The sequence below is a fragment of the Dromiciops gliroides genome, chromosome 1, assembly GCF_019393635.1.
Source record: "Dromiciops gliroides isolate mDroGli1 chromosome 1, mDroGli1.pri, whole genome shotgun sequence".
NCBI lineage: Eukaryota > Metazoa > Chordata > Mammalia > Microbiotheria > Microbiotheriidae > Dromiciops > Dromiciops gliroides.
The window spans coordinates 200,141,682-200,152,017 of NC_057861.1; the positions used below are offsets into that span (position 1 = coordinate 200,141,682).

Consider the following 10,336-nt stretch of genomic DNA (forward strand, 5'->3'; position numbering starts at 1 on the left):
GGCCTATCCAGAGGGGAGCTCAGGCCTTAAGGACCAGCACCAACCCAGGTCATTAAGCTTGTTCTCAAAGGGCTTTCTGCCTGATACCTGAAAGTTCCAGTTGTAGCCTGGAAGATTCAAGGTGGATAAAAGGTTAAGAAAATCTATCTGGGCCACGCCCAGGGTCACATAATCTATTCAAATCCAGTCCAAATCCATCATCCTTTTGTTTTCCACATGCCATTCAGTGGTGAGAGAGAATTAACAGTAATGCTTTCTTTCAGGGAGACAATTAAATTAAAAGGGGGGAAATGGTACCATGAGTTTGGCAAATTATTCTGTTGGATTTTGGATTACAATCAGGAAATAATCTTTATCTGGAGCAACCATGATCTCATTTTTCTTAGAGCAAATGTGGAGGAATGTGAGATCACTCTGGAGGTCAATGTATCAAACGGTGCCCCGAGCCTTCAGGATGAAGCTGTGCATCAAGTTGGCATACTGCAGAGTGGTGGAGTTGTCCATGGTGCTTTTGAGTGGAATGCCTTCAGCACTGACAGTGATCCCTTGCACTCCCTTCCGGCTCTGAATTTGTTTCAGGGTTTCTTCTGCCCCAGCTATCCTCCTGACAGAAACGGACGACACAACACCACAGCTACAACAGAGGCGGGGGCCTTCTCTTATTAATCTTGAATATGATCATTGCTGTTGTTCAGTCATTTTCAGTTGTGCCCCACTCTTCATGACTTCATTTGGGATTTTCTTGGCAAAGATACTGGAGTGGTTTGCCATTTCTTTCTCCAGCTCATTTTACAGATGAGAAAACTGAGGCAGAGTTAAGCGACTTGCCCAGGGACACAAAGCTAGTAAGTGTCTGAGGCCAGATTTGAACTCAGGAAGAGGAGTCTTCCTGACTCCAGGTCCAGCACTCTATCCATTATGCCACCTAACTGCCCTTGAATATGATTACCACTGATGTATTCAACTAGAATCTTAGCCCTAGCCTCCACCCACCAGTATATTGCACATTTTCCCTTGACCCTATGTTTCAACCAACTATAATCTCACTGTAGCATTCCCCTCCAAGGCTAGTTCCTTAATTTGCATCTCCATTACTCTCAGAGGGCAGAGAGTACTAACTAGTTTCAGGATTCTATAAGGATAACCCTGAGGGGCTGGAATTTCTACTACTGTTACTCATGTGCCCTTTTTTGGTGGGTTCCCTGTTACACATTAGACAGTAGACATCAATTAGCTTTTGGGACAGAGATTTACTGAAAAGGTATGGTGAGGGGGCAGCTAGGTGGCCTAGTAGATAAAGCACTGGCCCTGGATTCAAGAGGACCTGCATTTAAATCCAGCCTCAGACACTTGACACTTACTAGCTGTGTGACCCTAGGCAAGTCACTTAACCCTCACTGTCCTGCAAAAAAGAAAGGAAGAAAGGAAGAAAGAAAGAAAAGGTATGGTGAGAACATTTGATCAAAAAATTTCCCCCAAACTTAAACTGCTCCCCTGGGACAGTGATCTCAAATTTATTTATTTATTTATTTTTTGGTGAGGCAATTGGGGTTAAGTGACTTGCCCAGGGTCACACAGCTAGTAGTGTCAAGTGTCTGAGGCTGGATCTGAACTCAGGTCCTCCTGACTCCAGGGCTGGTGCTCTATCCACTGCGCCACCTAGCTGCCCCCAATGACCTCCAATTTAAAGAACTGTAGGGTAGTGAGGCACTGCCTGTAAAGAACATGGGAGGCAAAAAGGTGGTACTTCCTGACTGCTAGTCTTAAGAGGTCCTTTTATCCCTTTTTTGAACCTTTATGAAGTTTTCTGTGTGTCTTAGCATCAGTGATGGATGAGTCTTTCCACATGAACTGGCTCCTCACAGGACATAGGATCTCTTCTGGACATTCCAGGCTGCCCAGCTGCCACCCAGACATGTCCTTTGACCTTTGTATGCTATTGCTACCCAGGCATATTCATCTCAAAGCAGCTGCTTAGTCACCTCCTGACTCCTGTGGCTACTTCTATGGGCTCTGGTGGACTCCAGTTGTTGATGGAACTTCTGATGGAAGGTTCAGATATCCTAAATTTACAGGGCTGTCTGGTAGGGGGTTCCAAAGGTTTGTCATGCTGGGGTGGGAGTGGGGATAAGCTCCCACTCTCTCTAAAATGCTCCAATAGTTTGTGTCTCAAATAGCCTCTGACAACCAAAGCCCAACTCCTGGCCTTCTCGTGTCGGAACTGTTTCTACTAACAGGAGAAGGGTCAAAGGCGAGTCACTGGCACCTTAAAACCAGTCGCTTCGGGCAGGTGGGGCTTGTTAGCCTTGGCAGGCAACCTGCCTAGGGGAAGGAAACCCTGATTTTAAACCTCTGCTGCCTTGGGGCTATTCCTATATATGGGAAAGGCTTCGGGAGTTAACCCTGAGGGAAAATCAGGAGTAGGAGTCCCTTAGGCAGCTGGATGTTGGACATCACATCCCTCTGGCAACTCCTGTGGCGGCACTGGTGCCAAACTGTACTAGCTCTGCCTCTCCTTTGGATCCACCAGTGTTGTGGAGAGGGAAAACCTGCTGCATGGGCAACAGCTTGGCCTGTGGCTCTTCAAGGCGCTGAGCCACGGTCATCCGAGACTGGTGGAGGCCTACTACTACTACTACTATATGGTAGGGGAAAAAGAAAGGAAGAAACTTTCTTCTCCCCCAAAGTGATTTCCTTTCAAGGGTTTAACTGGTGCTTCTCTAACTTGATTAGGGGTTAGCAAACTACAATTGCGAGAAACCCGTTTAAAAATTTCTGGGACTCTGTGTTGGAGAAGTATCGAATAGGCCAGCTCCCTAATGGAAATACAAATGTCGGTGATCATGGGACTCAGGACCCTTTTATCTCTTAACAGGCTGGCTTCACCCTTCTTCTTCAGTTACAATCTTCCTGCCAAGACACTGGTGCCAAATGCTAGCCAATCAGAATACAATATAGTCAAAGGGGCAGCCCTCTAAATTCCTCCCCCAAGTGACCAGCCCTGGGTCTCTCTCATCATGTGATCCTGATTGCTGGGGAGGGGGAGGAAAGGGGCCATTAGGAACCACCCTTCTCCAAGCGGAAATTCACCTCCCAGACATTCCCCAGACAACTTCAATCAGCTTTTGAGGGGGGCCTATATTTTTCTCACAACAATGAAAATTAATTGATTTTAATATATAAAAATCATTTTACATAATAACTAAAATTTATATAGCACTACATGCCAGGTACTATGCTAGATGCTTTACAATTTGATCCTCTCAGTAATCCTGGGAGATAGGTATTATTATTATCTTCATTCTACAGATGAGAAAATTGAGGCTAACATCAAGTTTAAGTTTCATGCCCAGGCTTTTTCAGTTGTTTTTGAACTCAGGTCTTCCTGACTCTGGGTAGCTGGGTGGTGCAGTGGGTAAAGTGTTGGTGCTGGAGTCAGGAAGACTCATCTTCCTGAGTTTAAATCTGGCCTCAGACTCTTAGTAGCTGCATAACCATGGGCAAGTCACTTAACACTGTTTGCCTTAGTTTCCTTATCTGTAAAATGAGCTGGAGAAGAAAATGGCAAACCACTTCAGTATCTTTATCAAGAAAAGCCCAAATGGGGTCACAAAGAGTCATATGTAATTGAAAAACAACTGAACAACTTCCTGACTCTAGGTTCAGTGCTCTATCCACTGCACTGCCTAGCTGTCCAGAAGAAAAAAAAATCTTGGCCAGATTTTAATATACTGAACCCCTGCAGCAAATTGGTCTGCATGACTTCAAAACTGACTTGCTGTTTTATACCTAGATCCAGGTCTGTGTTTTTTTTTTTCAGGCAATTACAAGATATTTCCTGTGTGGACACATATCTTTATCTGATGATCAAAGCACCTTAATAATTGATTCAATCATGATGCCTATGCCTTCTAGGATTGCATTAATTAGGGTGGGTGGGTAAAGGAACCCTCAGCTTCACAAAATGAACATAACAAAATGTACATCCCTCTGACCTGTATGCTGCACTCCACGTGGTGGATATGATTTTGGATTGGCAGAGCACTGACACTGTGTATCCTGTGTGAGGAGAAAGTATTTCTTTAGATTGTTGGAAGACTTCAAGAGAGGTAGTGAAGAGGGATAAACTCAGAGATAAGGAGCCCTTAGGCATGCAGACATATGGGGAACTGGCTTCATCCATGTCCCTTGACCTCCTGTGCTTGCTCCCCTAGTGCTAAAAGCAGGTTCTCCATGATCTGATTGTTTCTCTTCTCCTTGGTTGAGTTGAGGTGTTTTATCTTGTTCCCAGCCAAAGGGCTCCTTTACTCTTGTGCAAATTTTTGGTCTATGCTAACCTTTGTAGTTTTCCCAGTCTCTGCTTTCTGTTTATTTTGATAAAGAGGCTTACTGCCTATTTGTGATGGTCTATCATGAGGCTAAGCTGTCACTAATAGGCTAAGTATTCCCCACCCTCCATCCCCACTTAAAAAAGAATCAGGGAAGGCATCCTGGACTCACAAGTATTGTTTTTCTAGAACTCCCATTTGAGATAGTTATAATTTTAGGCAACACCATTTTTGCAGAGGGGTGAGGAAAAGAGCAGGCGCCCAACTACAGCCCACCTCCTGTTCCCCCACAGACCACAGGCTACCTAGGAGAGGTGTGAGCTAGATCCCAGATAGGGTATCTATTGATTCCATAAACAACTGAGCTTTCTTTATCTTTAGACAGCTACCACACTCACATATATTTTACACATAGAACCAGCAAAAGGAATAAAACTAAACACACACATTTTTTTTTGTGGGGCAATGGGGGTTAAGTGACTTGCCCAAGGTCACACAGCTAGTAAGTGTCAAGTGTCTGAGGCCGGATTTGAACTCGGGTACTCCTGAATCCAGGGCCGGTGCTTTATCCACTGCACCATCTAGCTGCATCCCCCCACACATTTTTTTTTTTTTAAATTACTATGTAGGTATTTGTCTTATTGATCAGTTATGTCTGACTCTTTGTGACCCTTTTAGAGTTTTCTTGGCAAAGATACTGGAGTGGTTTGCTATTTTCTTCTCCAGCTCCTTTTACACTTGAGGAAACTGAGGCCAACAAGGTTAAGTGAGTTGTCCAGGGTCACACAGCTAATAAATGTTTGAGGCCGGGGCAGCTAGGTGGCGCAGTGGATAGGGCGCTGGTCCTGGAGTCAGGAGTACCTGAGTTCGGATCCGGCCTCAGACACTTAGCACTTACTGGCTGTGTGACCCTGGGCAAGTCACTTAACCCCAATTGCCTCGATAAAACAAACAAACAAACAAATAAATGTTTGAGGCCAGATTTAAACTCAGGTAGATAAGTCTTTCTGACTCCAGACACTTTATCCACTGTGCCACCAAAGCTGCCCATATATGTGTGTGTGTGTGTGTGTGTGTGTGTAACTCCTTCCAGACCTAGGGTAGTCCTTATGCAGTCTATAGGTATATCTCAAGCCAAGAAGTTAAAAAACACACACACACAGACACACACAGGTCAGATGCCTAGACCCATCTCATTCCCATGAGGGGCAGGTAGTCTTTTCCCAGATGTGATTATACTAATCTAAAGGGTGGAAGTGTTCATTTCCATGTTGATTGGAGGACTTGGGACCCAGGGTCAGCTCTACATGCCACCACTCTGTTGCAGGTGCCAACCCCTGATTCTGCCCTCTAATTGCTTCCTAAAGTGACTTCTTAGGACCTCAATCTCTCCTTATAGTTGGTTATTAACTAGTGGAGCATAATCAAGGACAGTTCAGGTAAGGAGAGAAACCTTTCTACCTGCTGGGTGCTGCTAGGTGGCATGCTTGATAGAACGTTGGGCCTAGAGTCCTGAGGACCTGACTTCATATCTTGCCTCTTACTAGCACTCATTAGCTGTGTTAACCTTGGGCAAATCACTTTAACCCCTGCCTCAGTTTCCTCAACTGTAAAACAATAAATAGCACCTTCCTTGAAGGAATGAAGATCAAATGAAATAATATTAATATACCATAATATTATTAAATTATGTTATTTTATCAATATAACACAATAATTATTAATATAATATAAACAATACAAGTATGGTCAGTGTAACATATTGCCATAATATAACATAATATTGTATCAATATAACAATACCAATATAATGCATGCTTAGCACAATGCCTGGCACATAGTAGGTGATATAAAGGGTGGGCTAAAAGTCAAGAAGGGGGTCTGAAGTTTGAATAACTTTTTGAAAATTCCTTTTTCTTTATTTCATATATATATATATATATCCTATATATACTGTAGATGATGCTATGGTATTGTAAAATAAAAACAAAAAATAAAGGAGTTATTACATATTGAAACCCCTTCATGATTTCATGACTTTTGGTCCACCCTGTATAAATGCTTATTCCTTTTTCCCCTTTGCTTCTCTTTTTCCTTGAAAATCCAATACCTGTATTCTTTGTTGCCACACTTCTGTCACTCCTGCCTCATTTGGGCACTCATTCTTTTGTTCCCCGTCCCTAGCATTTGCTTGCATCTATGAGCATGACTATTTACTCAGGTTTTAGGGAGGAGGGGCATCAGAAAAGAAGAGCTACAACATTAAAGATCAGTAAATGTAAAATAAATTGAGGAGGGAGAGAGCAGCAATAATTAGAGATATCAAGAAAGGCTTTGCTACAAGAAGGAAGATCAGGATTTAAAGAGTCAGAGGTGAGAGGAACAGAGAAGCCCAGTTTGTCTGGACCATAGATTGCAGGAAAGGGAGTAATGTATGATGAATCTGTAAAGGCTTTAAAAACGAAAGAGAAGAGCTGGAGTAGCTAGGACCTGAGATCAAATCCAGCCTCAGACAAGCTGTGTGACCCTGGACAAGTCACTTAACCCTCATTGTGGAGAGGGAAAGGGTTATATTTTATTTCAGAGGTAATAAGGAATCACTGGAGTTTATTGAATAGGGGAGTGAGGAGCTAGAACTTAGAGGATAGTGGTGTCCGTGATAGTAATAGGAAAGTTAGGAAGAAGGGAGGGCTTGGTAGGGAAGTTTTGAGATATGAGTTCAGTTTTGGATATGTTGAGTTAAAGATGTTTGAGATGTCCAATAATCAGTTGTAAAAGCAAGTCTGGAGGATACAGAGAAGTTAGAACTTGATAAGTAGGTCTGCATAGAGATGATAATTGAATCAATGGGAACTGATGAGATCACCAAGTGAAATAGTATAGAGGGAGAAGAGGACCCAGAATAGACTTCTGGGGGATACCCAGAGTTACCCGGAAAAAACTTAGAAGGAGATCCAGCAAAGGAGACTAAAAAGGATTTGTCAAACAGGTAAAAGAACTGTGAGAGAAGTGTCATGAAAACCTAGAGGGAAGAGAGTAGAAAGGAGAAGACAGTGATTAACAACGTCAAAAGCTGTAGAAAGGTCAAGTTTAGAGGAAGGGAGAGTTTGGGAGAGATCCAGGACAGTCTTGGGGAACACCCACAGTTAGGGGTATGTGATGTGGATGATATTCCTAGGAGACTAGGGAACAAATAGATAGTGGACCATTCTCACTCACTGATTAAATGGAATTAGTATCTCAATTTGATAGGATTATAGGGTATCAAAGCTATTGGAAGAAGCAATTCATTGTACATAGGGAGCTTCTAATATTCCCGTTACATTCATGGCGATTTATAGTCTGTGTCCCCTGAGAAATGTAGAAAGGAAGATAGGGATTATCCTGCAGGACTTCACTGAAAGCATAATGGAGTTGCTGTCCAATGAGGCAAATGTACCTCCAGAAGACCTGCAGGTTGCAGCCTTCATGAACTTGGTGCAAAACCTGGTTGTTGAACTTTTTTTTTTTTTTCCGGTGAGGCAATTGGGATTAAGTGACTTGCCCAGGGTCACATTGCTAGTAAGTGTCAAGTGTCTGAGGTCAGATTTGAACTCAGGTCCTCCTGAATCCAGGGCCGGTGCTCTATCCACTGCACCCCACCTAGCTGTCCCAGGTTGTTGAACTCTTAGCCCGGATCAGATGCCTGCCTGAGGCCATATGTGGCGAGCTTCAGGAGCCTTCTTCCTCATCAAGAAATGGCTCCCAGAGGGCAATGAAATGGATGCAGAATGCTCAATTGAAACTGACTGAGCTGGAACTGATGTAGGAGGCAAAAAAGGGTTAATAGAAAAACCCAAGACCGAAGCTCTAATTCAGATATTAGCTCTAAAAGGGGGTCAGACCCCAGTTAATGGATAACTTATACTAGGTTCTTGTATCCATAGAAATTGGTGTCTATAACGGGAACAGAGGGAAAGCGGCCATGATGACCTTAGACTAAAATGACAAGGCTATAGAAATTCTAAAGAAAAATGATTATATTTTGAAACTAGCCATGGGAATCAGAGACATGTGCAGAAAAGGCCAAATTTGTCCCCAGATTCACCTTATGATGTGTAAACCCCCAAAACACACCTCCACTGAAAAAGGTACCTGCCTCGGGGGTTGATTTAGGATCCCAGGAACTCCAAATTAGGATAAGCCCTCCCTTGTAACACCCCTAGGTGGAGAATATTATAATGAGAAGGAGAGGCCCTCCCCTGTACCTCCCCAAGGTGGAGATTATTATAATGAGACTGATAATCAATTTATACATACTATAAATATAACTGTCTTTCCTTTCCTTATTGGAGAGATACCTTTCCACTATTCTGGTTCTCTCTCTGTGGTCACTCACAGTATTGCAATAAAACTTGGGAAACTGAGTCACTGAGTCTTGTAATTCTTTTGGGATGACTCACTATTAATTTGACCCCAAATTCCATCCCATATCAGAATGAACATGTGTCCGGGTGCAGGAGTTCCAAAACAGGGCAAGAGACCCTTCCTTACTCTTCTTCTATGTTAACATTGTCTTGAACAAAGCAAGGCAAGTAATTCGGGACTTGATCTAAATAAAGAGAAGAGGAAGAGATGGTGACCATCAGACTTCACCATTAAGAAAATTCATGGGGAAGACCAGAGATGGCTCACTTTACTCAAGAACTCTCCACAAATTACCCTCCTGATCCAGGGAATGGAGATCCTATTATACAACTTCCTTCTTCCACCCTTACCTTTCCATGTACTTTGGATTCTTCTTGTTACCTTTGTCCAGCTCAAATACACAATGGAACAGATCTGACTGGCAAGACTTAAAGAACAAATACTCTTCCTCCCCACTCTGACAGTGGCATCTGGCAGTAGAAGTTAAAGGAGATGCATGTTTGCCTTCAATTTGAGAGGGTGAGAAATCGAAGGGCATTGCTTCTTTGACTTTGAGTTTGTAAAGATTCTGAAGAGATAGAATTTGGTCTCTGGATCAGAGATTCTTTTGCTTCAGAGATGGCATGTCTTAAAGAGCAGAATTAGTCCAGGGGAGCAAAATGAAGGCTTCCCATTGATCCTCGGAAATGATTAGAATTCTTTCTGAAAGTCAAATACTGCACAAAGGTTCTTTTGGGCCATTACACCCACATTTGTGTGGTATGATGACAGTAATTGACTCAGAAATATTTCTGAGATTGAAAGGTTGACTCAGGATACAACTCAAGCCATTGCTAAGACAACTAAAGCTATCCTCTTGCTCCAGGAAGAGACAAACTCATTAGAAAAAAACTGACCTACAGAAATTATTTGTAATATTCTCCCCACTTCAGAGGTTGATTTTTAGGAGGGATTTCTAATCCTATGCAGGGTGTACAACAAGAGGGTCATACGATGGAGAATAGACTTTGACTAGCTCAGTGAATTGGTGGGATTAAGCCACACCTATCTGAATTCACCATTTCCCCTCCGGGTCTCTCATTAGACCCTGACATCATCGCTGTGGAGCCCATTTTAATATGGACCACCCTCAAGTCACTTCAACCAATGGAATTGAATGATGCTAGCCAATTAGCTTTGATCTATCAAAAGAGGAAAAATACTGTACTGCATGGGGCTTGCTCTCTTCTTCCCAAGACTTTCCACACCTACTCTCCTTTGGAACTCAATCTTACCAAAATGAATCTTTACATGTAATTAGGGGAAAAATAATAAAATGATTAATTACCTAGAAACTCATCTTCTGGGCTTTTTCAGTCTTGGTATTGCTTATGGAGGAAACTCTTGCAGCTGTCCAGTAGGTAATTTTTCTCTTATACCACCCTCAGTCATTTAGCTTGAAAGGGAAGACGCACTCTAGACAGTGACTGAGTGACTTGACTTACTACCTGTTTGACCTTTAGCAAATAACAAATTTTCTGGGTCTGTTTCCTTATATGTAAAATGAGATAGTTGGACTTGGTAACTTCCAAGAAGCCTCTTCCAGTTTAGCCTCTAATTTT

At 42.7% G+C, this 10,336-nt stretch overlaps 1 pseudogene; it reads right to left on the minus strand.

The window, feature by feature from the left end:
• Nucleotides 1-312: 312 nt before the first annotated feature.
• Nucleotides 313-9,273, minus strand: LOC122746995 (annotated as a pseudogene).
• Between the last annotated feature and the right edge of the window lie 1,063 nt (nucleotides 9,274-10,336).